At 41.7% G+C, this 27925-nt stretch overlaps 1 protein-coding gene across 1 annotated transcript in view; it reads right to left on the bottom strand.

The window, feature by feature from the left end:
• RTP4 (receptor transporter protein 4) overlaps nucleotides 1-13597 on the bottom strand; it is a 38356-nt gene extending 24759 nt beyond the window's left edge. The window contains exon 1 of the mRNA XM_037524550.2: nucleotides 13529-13597. The gene's annotated coding sequence lies outside the window, so the exon portion shown is untranslated. The remainder of the gene's footprint in view (nucleotides 1-13528) is intronic.
• Nucleotides 13598-27925: the final 14328 nt, after the last annotated feature.

The raw sequence follows: 27925 nt of genomic DNA, 5'->3' as shown, positions 1-27925 counted from the left end.
CCCTTTATCAATTGCAGAGGCGGCTTTCCTGGCATCAGGCGAAGCTGGGGGCAGAGAGCTTGTTTTTTCCATCCTGGAAAATCTGTTATTAAAAACCTGTTTATGCAAGAGGGATATAATTAAAAGTGAATGAGTGTAATTCCTTTATCACAATGAATATTAATTGAAGGTAAACACAGCATCAATATTCATTTAGAGGAAGATGGAGGCTGCAAAGCAGACTGCTCATACTAGGGTTGTCAATCACATTAAAAAGTAATGGGACGACAGAGCCCCAATAGCAAAATGTTGCTCTATTTTCCTCAAATCCACTTGGATTTAGAAGTTAGCCAACATGCAAATTTGCTGTCGGCTTGGGCTCCATGACCAGGGACATCTGTGTGCGTGGGCGCAGTCTGCCTTGCTCAGGGGCCTCTTCTGAAAGTTTTAAGCTGTAAAGACTTCTTAATGTGGGGATCAACAGGGTGGAGAGGCAACTGTCTTCTTCAACCCTCCTGCAGAGGGAGGGCCACACACACCCAGAGCAGCCATGTTGTTCTGACTGTGCTAATGCACATAATTTCCCAAGGAAGAATTCCTCAGTCACAGCAGGTCCCCAGAACTGGCCAATCAGACTTAACTGGAGAGACTTTTCAAAGTGCAAATTTCCAGTCTCACTCTGGTCCAATGGAGTCAAAGTCTTTTGGGGTTGCAGTCTGAGAATGAGCATTTTAAGAAACTCTCTTATTAATTCTGATTTTTAGCCAAGCTCATGATCCTTGCTTTGCCAGGTTGGTTAAGGTCTTAAATCATTGATTTACTTACTCATCTGGTAAGTATTTAGTAATCACTAAACACTGTGCTAGTTATGGATGAGGACAGAAACAGACATGTTTTCTTCTAGTTCCTTCTGGTGGAGCATAAGAAATGCAATTGTAATGCACAGTGACACTGCCATCGTGGAGAGAGGAGTACAGTTGTATGGGAGCACCAAGGGAGGTGAACTCAACTTTGAATGGGGATCTCAGAGCACTTTGGGGAATATAGGTTTGAACTTCTACAAATGCATATTTTCACACTCATGCCCACCACCAGGGCCCAAATAATCCTCTACCATGTTCCGTAGGTGTCTCCCTCACCCACTTCCCCTCCACCTCCCCTCCTCTGGTTCTGCAGCCAGATATCAAGAATTTATTATTGGTTTGTTTTGATTGACTCTTTATTATGGATCTCTGTATTCCACATATACATGAGACCATCAGGTATTTGTCTTTCTCCTTTTGACTTATTGTGCTTAATTTTATCCTCTCCAGTTTCATCCATGTTGTTGCAAATGTATATTTTATAGCTCATTAATATTTTATTATATATATATTTCTTTTTATATATATATACACATATATACATATATATATACACACACACATATATATATATATATACACACACACCTAAGGCCCTGTCCTTGGGCACTTAGGCTGTTTCCATAACTTAGCTATTGTAAATAGGGCTGCAATAAACTTACAAGTACATACAACCCTTTGTGTTTTTGTATTCTTCAGGTAGATACTTAGGAGTGAAATTGCTGGGTGGTATAGTAGGCCTATTTTTAACATTTTGAGGAAATGCTATACTGCTTTGCCTAAGGGCTGGACCACTCTACATTTCTACCAACAGTGTACAAGTGTTCCTTTCCTCCACATCCTATTTAGAAGATTTTGAGATTTTCAGTTTTTATTTATTTATATTTGCTTTTGCTTCTCTTGCTATTGGAAATGAATCAGAAGATGTTTCTGAAGCCAATGTCATGGAAAGCTTAGTCTATTTTTCCTTCAATGTATTTTACAGTTTGGGATCTTATATCCCTGCTCTTACCCAATTTTGAGTTAATATTTGTGTAGGGAGTGAGATGTCAGTCTGGTTTCATTCTTTTGCATGTGGTTGTCCAGTTTTTCAAACACCATTTGCTGAAGAGACAATCCTTTGTCCAATGTGTATGCTCAGACCCTTTGTTGGAAATTAACCCTCCAGAAATTGTGGGTTTATTTCTGAACTCCGAATTCTATTCCATCAGTCTGTGTGTCTGCATTTGTTCCAGTAGCATACTGCTTGATTACTGTAGCTTTGCAGTATATTTTGAAGTCTGGCAGTGTGATACCACCACTTGATTATAATTACCTTGTGCATTTTGATACCCTTTTGTTTAGTGTGTGTATGTACTGATAAGCATTATATCTTCCTGTGCTGGGTTTTTTTTTTTTTTGTCTGCCCATTTTATTGTATTGTATATTCTGTTCTAGAATAATTCTGTACTGTCTAGCAGTAGCAAACTGGAATCTTCAGGGGAATCCCAGGAGAGCACATTAGATGGAGGTGGATCCCACTCCTGAAACCCTACCCTGGCTACCAGCAACTTGGAAGCCATTTATTTGCTGGTCCTGTTCCCATGAATATTGTAGTTTTTGACTATACATTCTGCATGCAGGCCCCAAGGCCTCAGAGGAGGGAGGTGGTAGGTATGCCCTCAGTTTCTCCAAATCCCAGTCTAGAAAACACCTTGTCAAAAAAAATCTATGTGATTGGCAGTGCTGCCCTTTCCCCTACACTAGGGATAGACAAATGCCCTTGCTGGTAGTTTCTCTGTGAATACTGGCTAGATGTCATCTCATTTTAACTGATTTTTTTTTTTTTTGTGGGACCCTCGCCGATGGCCGGGGAACGAAACTGCGCTGCAGAGGCTGTGGCCAGCTTCGCAGCCCAGCGCTCAACTGCTGTGCCACCACATGAGGCCCTTAACTGATTTTTAATTGATATACCATTAGTTTGCAAAACCATACAAGTTTCAGGTATGACTTCACACCTTGACGTATGCATATACCACACTGTACTATCAAAATTCTTCCACCCCTATCATTTTGACCCCCTGAACCCATTACTCTCACTCCTCTTCTGCTCTGGTAACCACCAATTTTTTCAGTTTATGAGTTATTTTGTTGTGCTTTATTTATATTTCACATATGAGTGAGGCCATCCAATATTTGTCCTCCACTTTCTGACCTGTCTTGCTTAACACAACATAATCACCTCAAGTTCCTCCATGTAGCTGCAAAAGGTAAGATTTCATTATCTTCAGTGTTTCATTTAGTATATATATCACAACCCCTTCATTCAGCCTTCCATCTATTTTTAGGTTGTATACACGTCTTGGCTATCGTGAATAGTGCCACACAGTACACAGGTATGCATTTATCTTTTTGAATTAGTGTTTTCATACTCTTTGGATAATACCTAAAAGCAGAATTGCCAGATCATATGGTGTTTCTAATTTTAATTTTAAAAAGAACTGACCATTATGAGGTTGGCATTTACTTATGAGCAAAATTGTATCTACCAAGAGTTGAGAGAAAGAAAATATCATATTAGAGAACCAATGTGTCTCCTGAGTAGGAAGGGAAGAGAGAAGGAGGTTTGGATTTGGCACTGAGACCAGAGCAGTATTCAGCAAGGACCTTAAACTACCAACATAGACCTAGAAGTGCTTCATAGGCTCTTTTTTACCTAAGGCCCCGGGCAGCCAATTTTATGAACTATTAATGAGTCAGCAGTGGTGTTTGGCTGTAACTGGGAACAGAGCAACAGGCTGGGGGCCAGCTCTGACCACCAGGAGGGAGTGAGCCCTGTACTTATTCAAGTCTCATGTGTCCATTTTAGAAGAGACACATTCTCTTCTTTCTGACACTGGTCTTGTAGAATCAGTGTCCTTCAGTTCTAGCAGGGCCCACAGAGCTGCTCCATACCAATACTCAAGGCTCAGCTAGACAAAATGAATGACTGTCTCACATTCATTCTTTCATCTGACCCCTTCTAAATGACCTTCTTCCTTGAAGTTCCTGTCCTCTATTTCCCTGATTAGCAAAGTCAGCTGAACATTGGAATCACTGGGGACTTTTTAGATATACTGATGTTTTTGTTCCTCCCACAGAGATTCTGGTTTAATTAACATGAAGTGGGGTTTAAGAGATATAAACCCAGGTGACTCCAATGGGCAGCAAAGCTTGAGGGCCACAGTTCTTACTCTTAAATGGTCATCCAATAGGTGTTAGAAGGGAGTTAAGGAATTATTCAGCAGTTGAGGTGTTAACTAAGAATACTATTCCCGTATTGATAACGGATGCTTGCTTTTCCTTTAATACTTATGTTGATGGTTTTCTTTGAAAACTCTAAAAGCAATTCATGCTTATTGCTGTAGTCCAAACAACACAATAACTATATTTTTCTATAATCTAAAATTACTTGCCTATATTCTCCCTCATTTATAACAGTAAAAAATTGACCTCTTTCTCCACATAGGGATCATTTTGGACTTGGGTCTAACATAATACTGATTTTTTAAATAGTTAAAATAATTAAGATTTGATAAAAAAAAATTCCTTAGTTCCTTTATTCCAGAATGTTTATCTCCCAAATGACTTTCTCTTGTATTCCTTTTTAATGTGCAAGACTAAAGCTTTCAGAAATTCTTATAGTGAAATCTGTTACAAATTTTTATGTCTAAAATGCTTTTATTTTGAATTAACGTCTTAATGATCATTGGGTCATTATAGAATTCTAAGCTCAAAATCATTTCCTTTCATATTTTTGAAGATATTGTTCCAGTGTCTCTTGTAGCCATTACTGCCAATCAATCAAAGCTAGTTTTTTCTTAATCTGGTTCTTTCTTATTTGTAGATAATAATTGGTTTTTTTCTCTGAAAGCTTTTAGATTACTCTCATTTTCCAATATTTCACTAGGATGTGTATTGAGTAAGGTTTATTTTATTTATTCTGCTCAGAAACCTGGTCTGCCCTTTCGATCTAAAAAAACATATAATTTGCCAGCACTGGATTATTTGCTGTTTTTATATCTTTGATATTTTTCTCATTCATTTTATCTGTTCTCTGCATCTTTAACTCTTAATGTAAACTTCAACTCTATCCTCCAACTATCTCAACTTTTTCTATGTATTTCATCTTTCGGTTTTCCTAGTGCAATTGCTCAATTCAGTCCTACCATGTTCATTTTCTCTTCAATTATGTTCAGTCTGCTCATCAGCTCATTTATTTGACTTTATTTTCAACCGGCTTTTTTTTTTTTTCATTTCTAGGATCACTAATTGATAATTTTTCTTAACATCTTGCTGTTGTTCAGTAAATGTAAATATTAATTTATTTCCCCCATTTTTATTCATTCCATTTTCTCTTACTTAGGATGCTAATTTTTCTGTTTGTGGTATTTTGTTCCTTTCTTTCACAAAGTTTATTTTCCTTAAATCTTTAATTCGTGGTAACATGATCAATTTATGAGCAATTGTTTTTAAGGCCACTTGACAGCGCTTTTTCTTTACCAAAATCTGACTCTAGTCCTGTGGTGGAAGATTGGGCTGTGTTCTAGGAAATGAATTGTGCATGCAATCAGAATTCTGAAATGTGGAGACTCCTAGTTATTCCTGTATGTTACATTTTCACTGCTTTAAGTTTAATTAATTCATTAACATGTTGAAATTAATTTAAAAATCTCTGTTAGAAAATATGGAAAGCATAAAAAAAGTAAAATAATATTAAAAAATCATCCATAATCCCAACACAATTAGCAATATGGCTCCAGTTTTGAAGTGTGGCTCAGGGAGGAGGAATTGTGGCAACAGTCTATGAAAGAGCATTGTCTGAGTCCCCAACACTAGCCCTCGGGACTTTTCTCTGATACAGGAGAACATTGCCTTTTTTTTATTATTGGTTGGAGGAACATGCACTGGCTGCATATCTAGGAACAGACAGTGTCTCATACAAGAAGCCTGGATGAACCTCCAGTTCTGCCTGCCCCTGTGCTCGCTCCAGCTCATAATCACATTGGTCACAGCACTGTCTGTCTCTAGAATTCCATGGCCTTTCAGAGCTGAGGAAATCATCCTGCATTTTGCTTGTCTTAAACAATTATTGTGGTATGCATTTTGTCATTACAAGTGTAGAGACCAGTCTGAGGGAAGGAAGCAAAGAGACTATGGGGCTATACACCTGTTTCCCTACCTGCCTGGAAAATGCCCCTGAGAAGTCCAATATCACCTACAACTTGAAGTCCTCCTTCCTCTGTCCTGGCAGCTAGTCACTCTTACCTGTGTGCTTCTCAGCACCTACATTACTTCCCTACAACTATACTTCCCTACAACATTTTTATAGGCTATTTGTTTTGTTTTGTTTTTTAATAGAGGCATGTTTTATTTAATTATTTATTTGTTTGTTTGTTTATACAAGCACTGGGTACAGTCAGAAGCGCGGGAGAGTGAGAGAATTCACCAGAGCCAGAGCGGGGAGCAGAGCAGGCAGAAGGACCGAAGTACACTGCTGAGGGGAGCAGCGGGCGGCAGGAGAGGTCTGTGCGCCATGTGGGACCCTCCTCCGGTGGCCGGGGAGCAGCCGGGGATCGAACTGGCGCCGCAGAGGCCGCGGCCAGCTTCGCAACCCAGCGCTCAACCGCTGCGCCACCGGAGAGGCCCGAGGCTATTTGTTTGTCTACAAATCTGTCTTACCTGATGGATTATGAAGTTCCTAAGTGTTCAACCCCCAGCACAACTTCAGCCACATAGCAGGGCTCAATAAGTTTGAGGCATCAGCGGCTAAAGAGTTGAATGAATAAACTTTACTGAGAAGTTCTACCAACTATTTCAGAAGCATTTTTTGTTGATACAGAAAGACTGCTCCAAGAATAAGACAGCACAGTTTATACAACATGACATGTATCACAGAGTATTTCATAACTAAACCATTTAACCAGCCTTTCTTCTGTTAACACAGGCATTAATTTCCTGACTTACTATAGAATCAAGATGAAAGGCATGTGTATGGTGATTTACTCTAATGTCAAAATTACTGCCTGGGATTTATTCTATACAGTCCCTCAAAAGAGTTAATTCTCACCTTCTCCAGTTTCAGGGTTATATCTGATTTCCAATTCACCCTATTTCAAATGTAAGATAATACTATTTTTTTATTTTGTTTTATTTTATCTTTTGTATTCAAATGTTTTAAAATTTTTCTTACTGAACATTGATTATAGCATTATATAAGTTTTAGGTGTGTCTCATTAAAAATCTACTTATGTATATATTATATATTCAGTTTACCTATAAAAGTCCAGTTCTATCCTTTACCATACATTTGCCTACTTTTATGCAGTTTACCCAACACTTTTCCCTCCTCTTCTGGCAGACACTAATACGATCTTACAATCTAAAAGTTTTTGTTTGTGTGTTTTATTCAGTTAGTCCATTTTGTTTCTTCATGTGCCACATGAGTGAAATTATGGAGTCTTTGTCTTACTCTGTTGATTTATTTTTAAGATCCTTAAATTCAGCTGAGCTTCTCCCCAGAACTCCAGACTCTCATATACAACTGCCAATTCTATTAAAAATGACAAGCTTAACAAGTGCCAAATGGAACTCCCGATCTTATAAAAGCCTGTTCACCCCTATTCTCCATCTCAACTAAAGCAACTCCATTTTTTTAGATAATCAAGTCAAAATCTGGTATTCATTTTTTTAAAGATTTATTTATTTATGCATACAAGAACTGGGGTAGAGGCCGGAGATGTGTGTGTGCAGGGGGAGGGTTCAACCAAGACAGAGGCGGGGAACAGAACAGGCAGACTGACTGATATACACTGCTGAGGGGAGCACTGGGCAAGTCAGGAGTGGTCTGCTGCACCATGTGGGCCTCCTCCATGGCCGGGGATCAAACTCGCGCTTGCAGTGACTGCGGATGTCTTCATAGGTCGTGTCTTAACCCCTTGTGCCACCAAGGAGGCCCCGGTGTTCATTTTTAACTCCTTTCTATCTCTTCTGCCACAGATCCAAGAAGTGCTATAGACTGTACATTGTGTATATGTGTGTGTATTTGTGTGTAATTTAAATGCTTCTCATCCCTCTGCTGAGCTATAACAGTGTCTCACCAGGATTATTGCAAATGACTTCTAATTGGTCTCCCTACTTCTTCCCTTGCTCTTTAAACTCATTCTCAACACAGTAGTCAGAGACACCCTATAAAGCATAAGTTACATTAAGTCAATTTCCTCAAGTCTTCCAGTGGCTCCCTGCTTGATTAAAAAAAAAAAAAGTTAAGTCTTTAAAGTGTTTCCCTAGGTCCTTCATGGCTTCTGCCTTTCCTACATCTCTTGGTCTGATCTACTCTATCTCCCTTCTACCCTCCACTCCAACTAAAGGGCTCCCTGCTGGCTCTAGAGCATCCAGGTTGCTCTCACCTCACCATCTTTGTACTGACTGATCCCGCTGCCTAGAGCAGTGTTCCTCAGGAACCACAAGGATAACATTTTGCCATCTCCGTCCCAGCTCAGAAGGCACTTCCTCGGTGCGATCTACCGGGATCAACTCTGTGATGTTATGGTCCCTATTTTCACATATTCCCTTTCCCTTCCCCTGTCACATCACCTCCAAATTACAATATAATTGACTCACCCATTGTGGTTAGCATATATTTTCTGACTCCCTGTATCTAAAGGGCAAGGCTTGATTTTTCTGTTTTGCTTATTTATTTTTAAATGTGTAATAAGTGCCCAGTAAACATTTGTTGAGTGAGTGAATAAGTGAATGAATGAATGAAAGAATGAATAATATAAAATGTTTAGAATAATATCTGGCACAAAATAATTATCAGCCATCATCAAAATTACTTCCCATTACTTAGATCAGATTCTGTAGCATGAAAATCTAGGAGCTCGCTGACATAGTGCACCTTAAAAGAAAGACCTTGGGTGAGGAGGAAACATGCAGGTTAATGAAACTTATCCAAGGCTCATTTATTTCCAGTTGACTTTGCTGTTTCAGTTTCCAACTGCTCTCTTGTGCCAGCTGTGGATGGATCCCTGGGCCCTGCCCTGGCAGGGCACTGTGAAAATCACTGCTCTGTGCTTCTTGGGAGAACCTCAGGCCCAATTTAGCCAGCAGCAAATAAAAATTAATAACCTCAAAGAACTCTCTATTTCTGCTATTACTTCACTGCCAAGGTTTTTCGATCTTTAAGAGAAATTAAGAGAATTAGATCCAAACCCAAAAGCTGGTCAAGTAAATGCTATTAAACAAGGATGGGTAGACCCCACACTGTCAGTTGTCATGATGATCAGTAAAGAATACTAGCTTATTTGTTTTTGTTTTGTTTTTTATGGAAGGGTTGCAAGGGAATTGACTTAATGTGATTTATGCTTTGAGGACCACTTTAACTGTTAAACTAGTGTCTAGAGAGCAAGAGTAGAAGTAGGGAGACAGGTAGGAGGCAACTGCAGTAATGCTTGGAGAGACACAGAGTGCAGGTCAGGGTGGTGGAGCGCAATGACCAGAAATGGTCAGAGTCTAGGTATCTCATGAAAACGGAGTTAAGAGTATTTCCTGACTTTTGCATGAGAGCAAAAGAGGCTTCAAAATGACAGTACAGTTTCAGAACTGGGCCCCTAGAGCCTTCAAAATACCTCACACAACCCACAGGACAGCTTGATATTCAGAAAATTGGGTGGTGGGGGTGGAACTAGAGGGGATGGTTTGATTAAATTATTTGCTTTGTACATGAACACTGCAAATATATGTTCTTTAAAGTCGAAACAAATGTCCTTCAAATTTCCCAGAAATAAGAGAGAAGGGTTTATCCTCAGAATCCCTAATTATTACTTTCTCCTTTCCCTGCTGGTCTATGCTATGCAGGAAAATCAGTTTCCTGAATAATTTTACACCGAACAGAATAACTCAAGTCTAATGCATTGCTCAGCAAAATGCAATTTTAGTGACATCCACACCCCCCCCACCCCAAGTGAACTCTGACCCTCAACATACAGGCTTCATCTAATAGCCTCAGAGTTGATTTAAAGCCCACCCATTAAGAGGGGTGGGTGTCCAAAGGCCTGAGAGGCATTCTGGGGAGAGAAGAGGTACTGCATGCCACATTTCTAGACACCTGAGGTGTGGCAGAGCTCACTTTCTGGCCCAGAGGGGCTCTTGGACTTCTGCTGCAACTTGGCATTAGCCTGCCTTCCCCAGAGGAGTTGTCCAGCCTGGAGGGAAGGTCAGGGTAGAGACGAAGAAGGGTTAAGAGTGGGAAAGGGTATTCAAAGTCTCCCAACTCCCACTACTAATATTATATTACTTTATATATGCAAACTATGGGTGTGGGAATCTCTGTCCCATGAAGCTGTAAGGTCAGAAGGAAACCTTGTCTGGTGGCTTTTAGAAATCAGTTTGCTGGGAGATTGCAAGCTCTGTGGAGAAGAGCACATTCGATATAAGGGCATGGCTACTGCCAGTACCCAGGACATCCAGAATAAGTTGAGTTACAGCCAGGAGAAAGCCAAGGGCTCTTTCTATGTGTGATCCATAAGCCGGGGCCACTGGTCTTAAGGAAGTGTTGAGGCAACGCCCAAACGGATCTGTGTCACAATCAGCTTTCCAATGCTTCACTGCATTCTAAATTAAAGTGCCAACTAGATTGTTTTTTAATAATGTCACCTTTGTGACCCTTCTCATTTGCCTCCTTCAAGAAACAAAATAAATGGGATTAAACTGGGAATTCAATAGGGGAATGTCTGTAATCCTGGCAAGGTCTAAGGGGCCATATCCAGCAAGTGGGACTCATAGATCATGGTGTGGAATCATTAAAATGTAGGGACAGCTGTCCCAGCATGCAGGGCTGATACCTCAGACCAAGAAATACAACAGAGCAACTGAAAACAGAGGAAGTCTGGACTGAGAAATGTGGGAAGAGACAGCTCTCTAGGGGTCTCCTGGAACTGGATAATCACACACCAGTCACTTTTGGCCTTTGGGGAGAGACACGTGAACTCTTGACATGCTCCTCAGTGAAAAGAGAGAGCTGTTGTTGCTTTGCTACTAGGAAACTTTGCACATGCTGGATTCTTCAGATTGTGAGGTGGGATTTAGTTACCCTAATCACCTAACAAACTTCCAATGCAGGGAAAAGCCTCAGACATGGAGTTTAGAGATGTTACCTCTGGTCTTGGGGCTGATTGGGGCTGCCACTGAGTCTTTGTGATATGGACAAGTCAGTTTCCTTCTCTGAGCCTCAGTTTCCTCATCTGTTAAAGAGGATCCTTATAACCTCTTCAGCAGTAACTGAACTCAGTACAGTAGCAATGTGATTACTTAGATTAGAAACTTGTTTGGAAAAATATTGCCTAGAACTCAGGAGATGAGTTACTATTGAATTACCCAGGAATTGCCATTACCATAGTCTAACAAAGGAATGCTAATAGCATGAACATAATTGGGTCAGCTAAGTCCTTCTGAGTAACAAATCACCCTAAAACTTCCTACCTGTTATGTTTCATAAAGCCATAGTCACCTAGTTGTCTGGTTGATATGGGCCTACTCAGCCATCCCGACTGGGTTAGTTCATGTGTCTCTGGCAGGTCAGCTGGCAGATTGGCTGAGTTCTCCAGGTCCCACCACATCTTGGCAGACATGTAGCCTGAGCATGTTCTTGTGAGTGTGGCATAAGTCGTAGAGAAAGCAAGTACTTTTTAAGCCCCCTGCATGCATTAATTCTGCTATGGTTCTATTTTCTTTTCTTTTTTTTTTAAAGATGTATTTATTTATGCATACAAGAACTGCGATGCAGGCCAGAGGTGCAGGGGTGTGAGAGGATTCACCAGAGCCAGAGTGGGAAGCAGAACAGGCAGACTGACTGAAATACACTGCTGAAGGGAGCAGCAGACGAGACAGGAGAGGTCTACTGCGCCATGTGGGTAGCTTCCTGGCTGGGGATCGAACTTGTGCTGCAGAGGCTGTGGGTTGCTTCATAGTGCGGTGCTTAACCCCTTGCACCACCAGGGAGGCCCTCCCCTCATTTTTAAACAAAGTAGTTTCCCAATGCCATACCAAGTCAATTGTCCTTAAAATAATAATAATAATAATAATAATAATAATAATAATAGAGGCAAGGATTCAGGACTGGAGGGTGGGCATGAAGGTGGGCACCCAGCACTAGGTAGGGTGAGGGCAATGAGATCAAACAAAGAAAACCTTCAGGAGATGTGAAACACTGTGTCCTGCTAACATTCTCAACAAAATCCTACTTTTCAGTCCAAATACCAAAAAAAGACTGTGTGCTTTGTTTGACTATGCAGAATCATGTCTGTCCATGACTGTACCTGTAGTCCTCAGGGGCAAGGAGAGGCACATAACAGGAGCTCAAAGTCAAATAAATGAAACAAGAAAGAAGAGTCATTATTCCCATTTCATTTTTAAGGCCCAGTTAATATATGGCAGAGCCAGAATCACATGGAGACTCCCAATCCCAAGGTCATTGCTAGTTACCTTGCCCTATGAAGCTTCCAGGCCACGAGCTTTGGGAAGGGAAGAACCCCAAAAGCACAAGTGTGTGGAGCAGCTGTAAAGAGCACAGAAAAGCAGGCAGAATCCCTGGAGCTTTTCAACACAAAGATTTACAGGGAATATTCAAAATGTGTCTAAGTACCTGGCAAGAAGCTCCTTGTCCATGCAGTGTAACAAAGGCACTTTCCCAGCAGGCAGGCAGTGGCTTTTCATTGCCCCCTGCAGCACAGCTTCAGAATGCAGCCTCCCTAGACAGCCGAAGGGCTCACCGGAAAACACAGTCCCAAACACATCATGATGCATCTAACTAATCTTTACAAGGTCCTCTACAAAGATAATAGCCATCGTGAGATTTAGAATTCATCATGCCCAGGACTTCTCTAGAGTTTAGTCTTACTACAAATGAGGAAGCCAATGTGCATAACTAGCCATTGAGAGGGACTGCATGACATTAGGATCTCAAGACTGAGAATTCTGAATTGTCCATAGCCTGGGTCCCAGACAGAGGGTCTAAGAGCTCCTGAAAAGCTTATATATCATGAGTACTCTAGAAGTGAGTTTCCACTGACATTCATCAAATTCTCATTGGAATCTCTGATTCAAATCCAGCCACACAAGGATCTAGAATTACAGCTTCAGGCCCTCAAGTGCCTGGCTCTCCTCAAAACCCCAGGGGTAGGGCATTGGTGCTTTCTTATGATCAATGGCACCCGCCACAGAAGGTAGCCTCCAAAATGCATCAACAGGCATGCAGAGGGCTGCTTTACAATTTTGTATTTAAAGACGCCTAATGAACAGTTGTTGTTTTTTTAAAAGTGAGGTTTTTGGCTTTTTTTTTTTTTTTTTAATGAGAGTTTTCACTCACGTGTCTGGATGTAGGTAGAGCCTTACATAGAGATTAGTCCTGGAGCTGGTGTCACCCACCCCTCCCAGTTTGCATGGACCACCCCCAGGCTGAGATTTCAGTAATGAAGGCACACGCCCAAGTTTGTGCTGAAAGAGATCCTCTACTGCCATCTGGTGGCGAAACGGTTCACCACGCGTACCAGGTTCATATTTCTGATCTTTTCAATAATTTCGAAACTGAACTCAGTTCAAACTCCCCCCTTCACTTGCATGAAAGTTGAGTCCCAGGGATTGTATAAGCGATGTGTCACATGGCTCACCCGTGCAGAGTCAAGACGGAAGGCTGGGCTCTTTCCCATTGCTGTTTGACCTTTCCTACCTCTTCATTCTTTACCTAAAATGAATGGGAAAGTGAGTGAACCCAAAATCTGGGCTGAATCTCCTCTATGTTCTCACATTTCTCTGCATTTCTTTCTGTAACAGTATTCTTTAACCAGGTTATCTCTACCCACTCTCCTTCACTCAACAAGAGATCCTTGGGAGCAGAGGTTGTTCACACCTCCTTGGGGCTAAGCCTGGCACACATAAGCAAGTAAGTGAAGCTATGCATCCCCCAGGGGAGAGTGTGGGCTGGGAGCACCCACTGCTTTGTCACATGACCACCGTGCTCCTGCTCTGCATTCTAAGGTGCCTCTGCAGAGAATAAGTGGTGGTCCCAGCACGTGGAGGTCCAGTCATGTAGGAGTCCCAGGAAGATCAATCACTGATCATGATACTGTGTGGATGTTTTATACTGTCTCAGCTGATCTATAACCAATGCTATGGTTGTATTTACAGGGCAGGGTGAGGGCCACCCCAAAACCCCCAAGTCTGTTCACTCTAAGTGGGTTCTACCATGCGCTGCATCAAAACAAAACATATAGATCTCTAATGGAAAGGAACTTTAATACAATTAGTGTGCAACAAAGAAAAGACAAAGAATATCATTTCCAAATCAAGCACCCGAAGTTACCCATCCCCTCATGGGTAAATGCCCAGGCAAAAAGGGTTGGCCAAAGCAGGGCCACTGAGGTCTGCTGCAAGTCTAAGGCACCTCCTGGTGGGGACCCATGGGAAAGGGGCCCAACATGTCTGGGATAGAAGGAACAAAAACAAAATCGAGATAAAAGTGCCATTGTTGACCTCCCCACCAGTCTCTCACCCACATCTATTTTAACCTGTCCAGGACCAAGAAGCAAGCACAGTCTCTTCACATGTCGCTCTGCTCCAGGTGCTTCCATCAGGTCTCCTTCTCGGCTTCCTTCCTTCTCAGTCTCCTCTGCAGCCTCCCCTCCTCCCAGCTCAGCTCCACCCTCCCTTGGGTGGGGCAGGGAACCTGGAACCTCCTCTTTCCGGGGGAGGGGGGGAGTGGGGGTGGGACCACCCTGTTACAGTTGTACCAGTCCTTGCGGTTCTATAACGACAGTGAGAGGCCCTTCAGCAATAACTATCAAGACACTTTAAGAGAAAGAAGGTGTAGTTACAGGACCTGTAAAATATACAGCACACCTAGGACCACACAGCAAAGAGAGAGACAGCTCTGCTTTTATTGGGATGCAGGAACCCAGGGTTTTAAGAGTTCCCGCTATTGGTGAATTTAAAAGGGTGGAAATTTATTTTTTTCAAGATTTATTTATTTATACAAGAACTGGGGTACAGTCAGAGGTGCAGGAGGGTGAGATAATTCACCAGAGACAGAGCAGGGAACAGAACAGGCAGACTGACCAAAATACACTGCTGAGGGGAGCAGCAGGCCAGGCAGGAGAGGTCTGCTCGCCATGTGGAAAAATCTCCCTGACTGGCTGGGACTCGAACCCGCGCTGCAGAGGCTATGGACAGCTTCACGGGCACTCAACCTGCTGCACCAAGAGAGATGTTCCTAGAGTGGAAATTTAAAGCAGGAGAAGAGCTAAAACAAGTAGCCCAGAAGGTCAGTTACTGAAATCAAACAAGTTTCCTAAAACAAAGGAGACTGGGGGTGGGAGAGTGGGGATGTGACCTGATTCTTTGTCTAGTCCTGGGAGTGGCCTCTTTGAAGGGGGTGCCTCAGCAATCAAAGCTTAATTCAGGCAATTGCATTACAAAAACAATGGTGGGGGGCAGGGAGTCAGAAAGTCTTAACACTTGGGGCACTTGAGAGCAAGAGTAGAACCGAATGAAACTGTGAAGCTCAAGGCAGTTTCAGAGTAGAATGTTTTAAGGTGGTTTTTGAGACTCCAAGATGAATTCAGGGGAAACTTGATGGAGGACATCTGAACAACAGAAACAGCCAGACCCAGAGCAAGGAGGTATATTAAGGGTTAACCAGGAATGCAGGGGACCTTTGAAAGGAGAGAGGGAAAACCCCGCCCAGAGCTGCACAAGGACCAAATCACAAAAGGCCTACAGTGCCTCCCTTGCTAGGGTTGAGAGCCCTGTGAAGAGCCCTGTGAAGGATTTTAAGGAAGAAAATAATGGATATGGTCTGGGCAGTGGGGACCATGAATTGAGAAATATGAGAATGAGGAATGTGGTCCAGGGAAGGTCCGTAAAGCCATTGTTTTCAAACTTTTATGTGCTTTAAAATTTTCAGGGCAAATAGTTTATAATGCAGACTCCCAGGTTCCCTTCCAGAAATGTTGAGCCAATATTTCTGTACTAGTGCCCCAAGAATTCATACTTTCAGCCAGAAGAAACTCTTTAGGTGTTTCTGATACAAATGGCTCCAGGTCATACTTAAGAAAATGTCAAAGAAGGCACCCTGTTCCCTCCCTGCCCCCCCTCCACTAATGAGGGGTGGAGCAGAGGGGCCCATTGAAGTATATATAACATGGATAACAGCAGAAAGACTTATGGAGAAGGGCCCCCCTGCTTCTTGACTTTGGACTTGCACCAAGAACTTGAGGGACTTGGAGGAGACACACAAAGAAGAGACAGGTAGAGACATTTGGAGGGGAAACATGGGGAGGAGACACGAGGGGATGCTGACTAGGGCAGCTGTCAGGTTATCTTGATTTATAATTTGATCTTGTTCCTTCTGTTAGGGGGAAAAGGCTGTCCTAAAGCTAATTCCATACAGGCTTTGTGGACTCCACCCCCACCCCAGGCCAAAGCCAAAGACACTGGGAACTCCAAATCCCATCACCACCAAAGGGAAGGTGGCTGGGACCTGAGGGTGGGGTTAAGCAGCCAGGTTGATATAAAGGCAGACACGTGGGCTTTGGGGGCCCCCCATTTTGGCTCTCCGCCAGCTCGCAGCGTCCGGCCAGCTCTGAGAGTGCCTTTGGGTTTCCAGGTCGGCAGATTGGGTAGGACGCATTAAAGACTTTATTTCCCTATTTTCTCCCTGAGTTGTACATTTTCCTTATTTCCTTTTCCCTTGTAAATAAACCTTTTATTAACCTTTTGTGTGTGCCTGTAGTGGAGTTTTAATAAGTCCCTTGTAAGCGCGGGTGAGGACCCACAGCCAGGCAACACGTTCAATATCGGGGCTGCTCTATAACACTTTCGGCGCAGACTTGCCTGCCACTTTTTGTAATAAGGTGGCCCCCAGGAGGCACCTGGAGCAGAGAGACACGTGAACCTCCCCTTTTTCTGGGGACCACCTTGTTACATTTTCACCCTTTTCCCTTGGTTCCTCCCAGAGGGTGCCTGAGACTTGTGGCAAGTTGTTGACCCTGCTCCGGGCCAACCTGTTTAGCTAGACATTTACTCATGACGGTACGGGTAACTCCAGGTGTTTTGTCTGGAATATTCTTTCTTCTCGTTCTGTGCACTGACTCCGTTAAAGTTCTATTGAGAGGAACTGAGACCGGGAGAACTTGGGGAACAGGAAAAGCTGAGACACGGGACAGTGGTTTTAAACAATATAGGAACAGGAGAAACAAAATTGCTCCCAGGAAAATAGAAGCGTTTTGCTGAAATGTTGCTCAGCTGGCCCCCACCTAGAGTAAGATCTGGTTACAGGATAATTAGGGAACAGAAAACAACCACCATGAAACTTCCCCACCACCTAGTGCCTAATCAATAGTCTGGCGCATTGGTCAACAGGAAGTCTGACAAGATAAAGTCACAGACAGGAATGAGTAAACGGGCATCCTCCCTTGGACCCCTCCTGCTGTCAGGAATTCTTTCCTCTTGCTTCAATAAACCCACACTTGCTTGCTCGCACATTTGGTGTGGCGGCTGTTACTCCTCAACTGACATGCACACCCAGACCCACAAGCACCCACTCTCCTAACACTTTCACATTGAAAAGCCTCCTTTGTCTTTGGGCCCACTGATGGCTGGATCTCTTTAGAGAGTGCAAGCCTGGGCGTCTGGGGTACATCTTGTGAAAACACTAATAGAACTGTTAGGGGGAAAAGGATGTCTTAAAGCTAATTCCATACAGGGTTTGTGGACTCCACCCCCACCCCAGGCCAAAGCCAAAGACACTGGGAACTGCAAATCCCATCACCACCAAAGGGAAGGTGGCTGGGACCTGAGGGTGGGGTTAAGCAGCCAGGTTGGTATAAAAGCCAGACACGTGGGCTTTGGAGGGGTCCCGCATTTTGGCTCTCCGCCAGCTCGCAGCTTCCAGCTCTGAGAGTGCTTTTTGGGTTTCCAGGTCGACGGATCGGGTAGGACGCATTAAAGACTTTATCTCCCTATTTTCTCCCTGAGTTGTACATTTCCTCATTTCCCTTTCCCTTGTAAATAAACCTTTTATTAACCTTTTGTGTGTGTCTGTAGTGGAGTATTCATAAGTCCCTTTTAAGCGCTAGGGTGAGGACCCACAGCCAGGAACCCGTCAATATCGGGGCTGCCCTATAACAGCACCACTGGTGGAGAGGACCTAGGGCCTAAGCCAGCAGTAGGAATGGGAAGTGAAAGAGGTGCCTCCTCACGTGGTAAATGAGGAGAAACAGCCTGAGGGGAGGGAAGGGAAAAAGAAACAGGCCTTGCCTGCCCCCCAAACAAAGGGAGATAGTTTTAAGGAGAGAATGGTTCCAAAAAACAAACTTAACATGAAGGTTAAATTAGGTAGGAACAAAAAGTGGGTTGATTGGACTTGCACAACTACATGCTCTGACGACTCCACCCAGCAGTGGTTTATTGAAAGAGGGGGGCGGAAGCCAGACACAGGGTAAGAAGGAACTGGAGAAGAGAAATACTGACATTTAGGAGATAGCGTGCCTCCAGAAGCTTGAATGGGAAGGAAAATGAGAACGGAGCTGAGGCTGGATAGGAAGGGAATGATTGTGCTGAGGGGTGATTTTTTGTATTTTTAGATGGGAGTCTCAACTGCATTTCTGGCTGTGGGACATGGTGGATGGAGATCACAGCAGGGGATCCAAGAGAGAAGGGTGGCTGGGGAAGGGAGGCTCTCCAGAAACAAGCAGGAGTTGGGGAGAGGTCTCGAATCTTATGGCAGAGGAGCGGGGGTCTCTCCTTTCCAGAACCAAGTGGGGAGAGGAAAGGCAAAGTGTGAATGAAAATGAATTTTCAGATTGATGAATTTGGGGACAACGTCATAACTACACGAGTTAATTGGTCAAAATTTGTGTTACTATAAATACAGATAGTGAATTCATTGGATAACTGAATGAAAAGTCAAAAAGATATTTAAGGTCTAGAATGAAGAGCTAAAAACTAGACTTAATAGTGCAAATGTAAATTACACTTGGTTTAAAAATTAGCTTCCTCAAGGCACACAGACCTCTCCTGCCGCCCGCTGCTCCCCTCAGCAGTGTGTTTCGTCAGGCTGCCTATTCTATTCCCTGTTCTGGCTCTGGTGAATCCTCTCACCCTCCTGCGCTTCTGACTGTACCCAGTGCTTGTATAAATAAATAAATAAGTCTTTAAAAAAAAACATAAAAAAAATTTTTAAAAATTAGCTTCCTCAAATACATTAGGGCAACTTGACACAAGAGCAGTCAGCAATGTAGAACATTAACTGATGATATTCTCCACGTGACTGAGAAGGAAGATGGCTCTTCTAAAAGCTAAGAATTTGAGGTCAAGATGGAATCCCAAGGGTTTGTTAAATTCTAGCTTAGCAACTGTTACTCCCCACACCCACCTCTCCATCCTTATTCCCCTCCACTTTCCCCCACCCCCCTTCCTCACCACACACACCCTATTCTAAAGATTAGAGGGCAAGGAAGAGTGGAGCAGTGTAACATTTGAGACAACTAGTCTGTACCTGACCTAAATTTTTTTTTAGTCACTTATTTGTAAACCTTGATATATTCCATATAATTGGAAACAAGTTCCTTGCGATCTATCTCAAAAATGATTGCACTCATTTCACTAAATACAGCTCACAAATCTCCCTGACAACTGGGAAGCTTTGCAAGATTCAACAGACCTACCAGCCCCCCACTCCTCACAGATGTGGCCTGTGGAGGTCCGGGTGGAAGATGCTCACTGAATCATCCTGGTGATTAGTTAGGTTTGGAAGCTATAGAATTGGTTAGGAAATCTTCAGAGGCATCTGGTTCCCGTTCTGAGCTACTACAAAGAGACAGAACATCTTTCCTGGTATTTCACAAGCATTCAGGACTATCTGATTGTTCCTTTAGTGAATATGACAAACTTACATTTTTGAAACTGTGGCTAATTATGGTCTACTAATGGCATTTATTGATGTGGCATATAAAAATATAGGAAGTCTTGCTTAGGCCTATAAACTTTTCTTAGAAAAGTTTAGCTTTCAATATAAACTTAATCTTATACCCCTAACTACTCTTTTCTGTTTTTGCGATGACTAGTCATTATGAGCAATATATCTATGCATAATGATGCTGTGAATGCTATGAAGCAAGACTAATAAAGTAGTAAGAGGTGGTTTAGAGCCAATTCATCATGCCCAAAGAACTCAACACAAATGAACAAATCATTCATCATCTTTATGCTATAGGTTTCACTTTATTAGTTGTTATGTTTCTTGGAACTGTAATTTACATACCATAAAATAATCCTTTTTAAGTATACATTTTGATGACTTTCAGCAAATTTATAGAGCTGTGCCTGCGTAACCATCATTTTAGAACTCATCCATCACCCCATAAAGTCCTTTCACACCTGCTAGAAACTCCACAGCCACAATAAACCTCTGATCTGCTCGCTGTCTCTATCATTCAGCCTTTGTCAGAAATTTTATATATTTATGACCAAAGTATTTAGTCTTTTGTGCTGGTCTTCTTTCACTTAGTATAACATTTGTGAGGACCATCTCTGATATATGTGAAAGTAGTTTACTTCTTCTTGGGTTTTGCCTATGATCCTTTTTTTTCTTATAACACATTTTATCATAAGAAAGTTGGTACCTTCTCTACCCCATTTTTATTTTTTTTTTTAATCTTAAATTTTATTTTTATATTCCCCCATACAATTGCAAACGCCCCATTCTGACCCCAATCCTTCCCCTCCCGCCCCCCACCCCCCAAAAAGTGTCTCTGGTTCATACTTTTTTGTTGATTTTGATTTTCACTTTCTTATATTCATTTTCCTGGTCCCTTATTTAAGTTTTCTAGATTCCTGCTATGAGTGAGACCATCCGGTATTTTTCTTTTTCTTTTTGGCTTATTTCGCTGAGCATGATCCCTTCCAGCGCCATCCATGATGCTGCAAATTGCATGTGTTTATCTTTTTTGAATGCTGAGTAATATTCCATGGTATATATGTACCACATCGTCTTGATCCAGTCATCTACTTTTGGGCATTTGGGTTGTTTCCAAAGCTTAGCTATTGTAAACAGTGCTGCTATAAACATAGGGGTGCAGGTGCTCTTTGGAATTGATGTTTCTGTGTCCTTTGGGTAAATACCTAGGAGTGGAATTGCTGGATCATATGGAAGCTCTATGTTTAGTAGGTCCAGAAATCTCCACACAGCTCTCCATAGTGGTTGGACCAGTTTGCACTCCCACCAACAGTGCAGAAGAGTTCCTTTTCTCCACATCCTCGCCAACATTTGTTGTTGCTAGTTTTTTTAATATGTGCCATTCTCACTGGTGTGAGATGGTATCTCATGGTAGTTTTGATTTGCATTTCCTGATGGCAAGTGATGTTGAACATTTTTTCATATTTCTGTTGGCCATTTGCATTTCCTCTTCAGAGAAGTTTCTTTTTAGCTCTTCTGCCCATTTTTTGACTGGATTATTTTCTTTGTTGTTGCTGAGTCTCATCAGCTCTTTGCAGATTTTTGTGATCAGTCCTTTATCATTAGTGTTGGGTGCAAAAATGTTCTCCCAGTTGGTGGGGTTTCTCTTTGTTTTTGTTATTGTCTCTTTTGCTGTGCAGAAGCTCTTTAATTTGATGTAGTCCCAGCTGTTTATCTTTGCCTTCACTATCACTGCTTTGGGTGATGTGTCTGTAAAGATGTCTTTGATGTGCAAATCCCGTAGTGTTTCGCCTATATTTCCTTCTATGTATTTTATGGTTTCAGGTCTTATGTCTAGTTCTTTAATCCATTTTGAATTGATTTTTGTGTATGGTGTGAGGTAGTGGTCAAGCTTCATTCTTTTGCATGTAGCGACCCAGTTTTCCCAGCACCATTTATTGAACAAACTTTCTTTGCTCCAATGCATAGTCTTTGCTCCTTTGTCAAAGATTAGTTGACCATAAATCTGTGGGTTTATTTCTGGATTTTCTATTCAATTCCATTGGTCTGTATGTCTGTTCTTGTTCCAATACCATGCAGTTTTGATGATTATGGCTTTGTAGTATAGTTTGAAGTCTGGGAGTTTGATGCCTCCATTTTCTTTTTTTTTTCAGTAGAGCTTTGGCTATTCGGGGTTTTTGGTGATTCCATATGAATTTCATCAATAATTGTTCTATTTCTTTGAAGAATGCCATTGAGATTTTGATTGGAATAGCATTGAATCTGTATATTGCTTTTGGTAGGATGGCCATTTTAATAATGTTTATTCTTCCAATCCATGAGCAGGGGATGTCTTTCCATTTCTTTGTGTCTTCTTCTATTTCTTTTAACAGTGTTTTATAGTTTTCTTTGTATAGGTCCTTTACCTCTTTTGTTAGATTTATTCCCAAATATTTGATTTTTTTTGTTTCAATAATAAAAGGGGTGGTTTTTTTGATTTCTTCTTCTTCAGATTTATTGTTTGTGTATAGGAAGGCTACTGACTTTTGCATGTTGATTTTGTATCCTGCCACTTTACTGAACTGACCGATGAGTTGAATTAGTTTTTCTGTGGAGATTTTGGGGTTCTCTATGTATATTATCATATCATCTGCAAATAGTGATAGTTTGACTTCTTCTTTTCCTATTTGGATTCCTTGGATGTCTTTCTCTTGTCTTATTGCTCTGGCTAGGACTTCCAGTATTATATTGAAAAGCAGTGGTGAGAGTGGACATCCTTGTCTTGTTCCAGATCTTAATGGAATTGCTTTCAGCTTTTCACCATTGAGAATGATACTGGCTGTTGGCTTGTCATAGATGGCCTTTATGATGTTGAGGTATGTTCCTTGTATCCCAAGAATTTCAAGGGCTTTTATCATGAATGGGTGTTGCACTTTGTCGAAAGCTTTCTCAGCATCTATTGATATTATCATATGGTTTTTATATTTCTTTTTGTTGATGTGTTGGATAACGTTGATTGATTTTCGGATGTTAAACCATCCTTGTGCCCCTGGAATGAATCCAACTTGGTCGTGGTGAATTATCTTATGGATACATTGTTGGATTCTGATAGCTAAAATTTTATTGAGGATTTTTGCATCAGTGTTCATTAGGGAGATTGGCCTGTAGTTTTCCTTTTTTGTGTTGTCCTTATTCGGTTTTGGTATTAGTGTAATATTGGCTTCATAGAACGTGTTTGGTATTGTCCCTTCCTTCTCAATTTTTTGGAAGAGTTTGTGAAGGAAAGGCACTAATTCGTCTCTGAATGTTTGGTAGAATTCATTTGTAAATCCATCAGGTCCTGGGCTTTTGTTTTTGGGGAGGTTTTTGATTAACATTTCAATTTCGCTGCTTGTAATTGGTCTGTTTAGGTGTTCTATTTCTTCTTTATCTAGCTTTGGGTGATTGTAGAGTTGTAGGAATTTGTCCATCTCCTCTAGATTGTTGAACTTGTTTCCATATAACTGTTCATAGTAGTTACTGATTATTCTTTTGATTTCTGCTGTGTCCGTTGTGATTTCTCCTCTTTCATTTATGATCCTGTGTATTTGTGCTTTCTCCCTTTTTTCCTTTGTGAGCCTGGCTAGGGGTTTGTCTATTTTATTTATTTTTTCAAAGAACCAGCTCTTGGTTTCATTGATCTTTTGGATTGTTTTTTTAGTTTCAATTTCATTTATTTCTGCTTTGGTTTTTATTATTTCTTTTCTTCTACTGGATTTGGGTTTTTTTTGTTGTTCTTTTTCTAGATCTTTGAGCTTCGAGATTAGGTTGTTTCTTTGAGTTCTTTCTTGTTTTTTGATGTGAGCTTCTATTGCTATATATTTTCCTCTTATTACTGCTTTTGCTGCATCCCATACATTTAGGATATTGGTGTCCTCCTTGTCATTCAATTCAAAGAATTTTTTAATTTCTTCTTTGATCTCCTCGTTAGTCCAGTGGTCTTCCAGTAGTGTGGCTTTTAATCTCCATGAGGTAGGATAGTTCCTTGCCTTCTTTTTATGATTTATTTCTAGTTTGATGCCTTCGTGGTCAGAAAAGATGGTTGGTATGATTTCAATCTTGGTGTATCTGTTGATGTTTGTCTTGTGCCCCAGTATGTGATCGATCCTGGAGAATGATCCGTGTGCGCTTGAGAAAAATGTGTACTCCGTTTTTTTTGGGTTTAGTGTTCTATAGATGTCTGTTAAGCCCAAATGCTCTAGGTCCTTATTTAGAGCTTTAGTTTCTTTACTTATTTTTTGTCTTGTTGATCTATCCATTGTTGATAGTGGTGTGTTGAAGTCTCCCACTACGTATGTGTTTTCTCTGATGTCTGTTTTCAGAGAGGACAACAGTTGTCTGATATATTTTGGTGCTCTTTCGTTTGGTGAGTATATGTTAATGAGTGTTATTTCTTCTTGAAGTATTGTCCCCTTAATCATAATGTAGTGACCATTGGGGTCTCTTTTTATTTTTTTGAGTTTGAAGTCTGTTTTATCTGATATAAGTATAGCTGTTCCTGCTTTCTTTTTGGCCCATTTGCTTGTAGGATTGTTTTCCATCCTTTGACTTTGAGCCTATTTTTATCTTTTGTAGCTAAATGTGTTTCCTGGAGACAGCAAAAGGTTGGGTTTTGTTTCTTAATCCAGGCTGCAACTCTGTGTCTTTTTATTGAAGAGTTTAGTCCATTTACATTTAGAGTTAATATTGATATGTTAGCATCTGTATTTGCCATTATGTTTGTCTTTCCTTTGATTTTATTTATTCTTTTAATAACTTTTTTTTTTTTTTTTTTGGTCTTCTTTCGTTGTTATTCGTCCCTCTGAGGTTCTGGCTTTAGGATTCCTTGTAGTATTTTTTGGAGTGGGGTTTTATTCGTAATGAAATTCCGGAGTTTCTCTTTGTCTGGGAAGGTCCATATTCTTTCTTCATGGAGGAAAGAGAGCTTTGCGGGATAGAGTATTCTTGGTTGGCATCTGTTTTCTTGGAGTCTGTTGACTATGTCCCTCCACTCTCTCCTTGCCCGTAGTGTTTCTTCAGAGAAGTCTGATGTCAGCCTGATTGGTTTTCCTTTGAATGTTATCTGTTTCTTTCCTCTTGTCAGCTTCATTATTTTTTCCTTGTCCTGGATTCTTGGGAGCTTTACTATTATGTGTCTTGCTGTGTTTTTCCTTTCGTCGTGGAAGTTTGGTGTTCTTCTTGCTTCTTGTATATCAATTTTCAGCTCGTTCTTCGCATTTGGGAAGTTCTCTTCAATTATCTCCTGGAATATTTTCTCTGTTCCTACATCTCTCTCCTCTCCTTCTGGAATTCCTATAACTCTTATATTTCCTTTCCTCATGGAGTCAGATAGTTCTCGAAGTCTTTCTTCATTCTTTTTCCTTCGTACTTCTCTTTCCTTTTCTGTTTTGGTTCTTTTTATTTCTGTGTCTTCAAGAGAACTTATTCGTTCTTCCATTTCATCTATTCTGCTTTCCTTGCTTTTCCCGGAGTTCTTTAGTTCCTCCATTAATTCTTTGATCTCCTGCATTTCTTTTACTTCCCTCTTTAGGGACTCAATTTCATTCTTCTGACCATTGTTTTCCCTCTTTAGGGACTCAATTTCCTTCTTCTGATCTATCACTTTTTTAATCATGGCAATTTTAAATTCTCTTTCTGGAAGGCTCAGAAGTTCTTCCAAGTTGCTGTCGTTGCAATCTGGGGAGTGGTTTTCTTTTTGTGGTGTGCTTCTTTCCTGAGGAGTTGTTAGGTTGCGTGTTCTACCCCATTTTTAAAGTAATGTCTGCATGTCATTTCAAGTAGGATCTAAGTTTATGTGCTTATATATGTATGTACTAATTTTTGCACACGTAGACCCCTTGTGCCTCCACTGTTTAAAAAGATTGCCCTTTTCCATTCAATTGCTTTGGTTTCCACATTTGTTAGAAATCAATGGATACACATGTGTAGGTTTATTTCTGGACTCCCTCTTTTTTTTTTTAAGATTTTTTTTATTTATTTATGCATATAAGAGCTGGGGTACAGGCCAGAGATGCAGAGGGTGAGAGGACTCACCAGAGACAGAGTGGGAAACAGAACAGGCAGACTGACTGAAATACACTGCTGAGAGGAGCAGTGGGTGAGACAGGACAGGTCTGCTGCACCATGTGGGTTGTTCCCTGGCCGCCCGGGGATCGAACTTGTACTGCAGAGGTTGCTATTGCTTTATAGTGCAGTGCTTAACCCCTTGCGCCACCAGGGAGGCCCTGGACTGCCTCTTTTATTTCATTGACCTGCATATCTGTTCCTGTAGGAAGCTATGTGTTGACTTGTGAAAACTTTGTTTCAGTTTTATGTATTAGAATCTGTGTGAAGTGTATTTCTTACTGAAAATGGTGTACAAATATTTTCTTGAAAAATATTTATCTAGATTGTGCCAGATAATATTCACGAGATTAAAAAAAAAAAAGGAGTCCTAGAATAGGCTACTGGGACCCACATAATCACAGAACAGAGCAACAGATCACAATCTCTCACTCTGCAGAAGGGGAAACGAAAGGCTGGGGGAAGGAGTCACTTATCCAAGGTGACAGCAGAACACAAAAGCCCAGGTGCCCTTCCTGGAAGCCTCCATCTTTCTGCTGCACCAGCTGTCCCTCTCTGCTCCTTGGCAGCCTCCCTCATCCACTGAGGTCCCGCTGACAGCAGCTGGCGGAGCCCACGTGGGTGCATGGCTGGGCAGGAGGCCCAGGGGCAGTCGCCCTCCTCCCTTTGAGTTTCAAACAGTGTCCCCAGACGGGCACTGCCCCAGTGGGTCTGGGTCCAGATTGCTGTTTCCTGTGCTCCTGTCCCTCCCTCTTCAGGCACGGTGGACTTGGCTCTTCTTCAGGACTCTTCTGAGAAGGGAAAAAAGAAATCAGCACCATCGACGTCAAATGTCTCTTACACAACGGCGGCATCTTGCCGAGAACCGTGTAAATAACCCAGGGACATATGGATTGAATTTCCCTCAACTTATCCAGGAATGTAATAAGTCAGGGCCATGGAAGAAGGCTGCCACTCGGCCATGGCACTTGTGGGATACTTGAAAGAGTCATCTCCCCCTACCTCAGGGACATCTTTCCCTGTAGATCTCCCAAACCTCCCAAGTCCCAAGAGTCCCTAGCCTCAGCAAGGCACAGGCGCTGGCTTGGCACCATTCCTGACAGGCTGAGCTCAGCCACGATGGCAGAGTCCCAGGCAGCTCCCCGCTGCCTTCCTCCAGAGGAAAAGTGCACTTCCAACCTCTCAGACTGGCCAGACTGTCTGCCCCTTCATTCACTCACTCATCCGCTCACCCAGCATTTAGTGGCCATTGTCTTGGGAGTGGGAATACAGCAGTGAACAAGAAGTAAAATCCTGCCCTCATGTCCTAGTGAAAGACCTTTCTAGCACTCCAAGTCATCACCCTTTTGAATAAGTGTGAGTACCCAGCACTGGCAGTGTTCAAGCAGAGCCTGAGAAAAGACTCAAATATCAGATGAACAACTGGGCAGACAACCTTCAAGATATGCCTCCCTTGTGAGCATTTCTGCAGCTTTAAGTTCCTGGGACCCTGAGCTTATTCCCTTCCAGCCTCCTGCCTGTGCAGATTTCTTTGACTAACTGAGGAGACCAGCCCCATACGTGGTTGTTGGAAGGCTTGGTGGCCCCTGGAGAAGCAACAGTGGTGAAGGATAGAAGTGCCCTTTTTTTTAATTGAGAAAGCCCTTTTTTTTAATTCTTTTTTAATTCTTCCTTATTTCTGTCTTCTCTGTCCCTTCAGAAGAGATCAGAGAACTTTTTTCTTGAATGAGGATCAATCCTAAAAATAAAACAAAAACACACAAACATAGAAGTTGTGCATAAAATGTTCCTACTGGGGGAAATTGCCCAAAGGGGACCCTATGTTATTTCTTTTAAATGAATAAAAAATCTATAATGACCTCAAAATAAAAAATTTAAGCCCCCTAAAGATTCCTGACATACTATGCACACATAAGACATTGCTCTTAGAGAAAGCAGAGTGAGGAAGGTAAGGAGGATCTATACTGTCTTCCCAACTTACCTGTGAATATCCAATTATTTTAAAATAAAA

Source organism: Talpa occidentalis, unplaced genomic scaffold, assembly GCF_014898055.3.
Source record: "Talpa occidentalis isolate TD23 unplaced genomic scaffold, MPIMG_talOcc4v2.1 talOcc4.4, whole genome shotgun sequence".
Lineage (NCBI taxonomy): Eukaryota > Metazoa > Chordata > Mammalia > Eulipotyphla > Talpidae > Talpa > Talpa occidentalis.
The sequence above is the reverse complement of the archived record's forward strand: the minus strand, read 5'-3'. Positions and strand labels throughout refer to the sequence as shown.